The sequence below is a fragment of the Mytilus californianus genome, unplaced genomic scaffold (assembly GCF_021869535.1).
Source record: "Mytilus californianus isolate M0D057914Y unplaced genomic scaffold, xbMytCali1.0.p SCAF_3, whole genome shotgun sequence".
Taxonomy (NCBI): domain Eukaryota; kingdom Metazoa; phylum Mollusca; class Bivalvia; order Mytilida; family Mytilidae; genus Mytilus; species Mytilus californianus.
This window is the reverse complement of record NW_026262679.1, coordinates 20,759,297-20,761,405: the sequence shown is the minus strand read 5'-3', so window position 1 is coordinate 20,761,405 and position 2,109 is coordinate 20,759,297.

Here is a 2,109-nt window from a genome sequence, read left to right as displayed (position 1 = left end):
TTTCTGTTTTCTACTGGGCTAAAAAAAACTATTGAGAAAGACATAAAACAGTTTAAATACCATCTGAATACTACGACAAGAAAGACGTGAAACAGGTAATGCCAAGATACTGAATACTACGACTAGAAAGGCGTAAAACAGGTAATGCCAAGATACTGAATACTACGACTAGAAAGGCGTAAAACAGGTAATGCCAAGATACTGAATACTACGACAAGAAAGACGTGAAACAGGTAATGCCAAGATACTGAATACTACGACTAGAAAGACGTAAAACAGGTAATGCCAAGATACTGAATACTACGACTAGAAAGACGTAAAACAGGTAATGCCAAGATACTGAATACTACGACAAGAAAGACGTAAAACAGGTAATGCCAAGATACTGAATACTACGACTAGAAAGACGTAAAACAGGTAATGCCAAGATACTGAATACTACGACTAGAAAGACGTCAAACAGGTAATGCCAAGATACTGAATACTACGACAAGAAAGACGTAAAACAGGTAATGCCAAGATACTGAATACTACGACTAGAAAGAAGTAAAACAGGTAACGCCAAGATACTAAATACTACGACTAGAAAGACGTAAAACAGGTAATGCCAAGATACTGAATACTTCGACTAGAAAGACGTAAAACAGGTAATGCCAAGATGCTGAATACTACGGCTTAAATACAAATACTATATCGTTAAAAAGACGTAAAACAGTTAATTCCAAGATACTGAATACTATTACAACGAATAGAAAGCCACGAAACAGTAAATACCAAGATACTGAATACTACGGATAGAAAGCCATTAAATAGGGTATGCTTATAATCTGAATACTACGGCTAGAAAGCCATAAAACAGATGATACCAAGATACTGAATACTATTATTATGTCTTATTGACGTATACGATACTAGCATATTACATCTCCTTTTATTTCACAATAAAAAGCAACATATTGCTAGATATGTCTTTATAAAGACACAAAATATTGTAAGACTTTTTTTTAATTTTTGCGGTCGTCTGAAGTTATGATGTTTATAGCGTCGTCGTCGTCCAAAGATATTTGGTTTCCAGACAATATAACTTGTGAATAATTGTATGGATCTCTATGAAATTGTACTACAAGGTTCCATACCACAAAAGGAAGGTAGGGTCTGATTTTTGGGGTTATTGTCCTATCTGTTTAGGAATTAAGAGCCAAAGGGGCCAAACACAAGCATTTAACTTGTTTCAGGACAATAAATTGTGTATAAGTGTATGATCTCTTTGAAATTGTGCCACAAGGTTCTATACCTCAAAAGGAAGGTTTGGATTGATTTTGGGTGTTATGGCCCAAACAGTTTAGGAATAAGGGGCCAAAAAACTAGTATTTTCTGGTTTCCGGACAATAACTTGAGTATAAGTCTATAGATCTCTATAAAATTGTACCACAAGGTTCCAAACCAAAAAAAAAAGAAGGTTGGTATTGACTTTGGGGGTTATGGCCCTAACCATTTAGGATAAAGGGACCAAAACAATACTTTTCTAATACTTTGTATAAATTGCTTATTTCTTGACCAATTTCAATGTAGTTTAATTCAAAGTCTTGAGTTCTTGGGGTTCTTTCATATGCTGAATCTAGCCGTGTATTTAAATTTTGGATTTTGAGCCCCGATTTTGAATTGGTCCACATTGAGTTCCAAAGGGTCCAAAATTAAACTTTGTATTTGTATTTAGAGTTTTGATATTGGACCATAATAGGTAAAAGTCCAATTTCAAATTTTTCAATTCTTTGACCACATTCATTATGTGTCAGAAACCTATGCTGTGTCAAATATTTAATCACAATCTAAATTCAGAGCTGTATCAAGCTTGAATGCAGTGTCCTTACTTGCCACAACTGTTCAGGGTTCGACCTGTGCGGTCGTATCAAGCTACGCCCCGCGGAGCATTTTATAACATTTTTTTTGTGTCTTTACGGTTTTTATATTAGCGCACGTCATGTATATATTTCGTTCCAAGTGTTTGGCTGTTAAGGGTGTGTCTGTTGAAGGTTATTATTTTAGGGTTTGTTGAAGGTTATTATTTTATGGTGGGCTGTTGAATGTTATTATTTTAGGGTCTGTTGA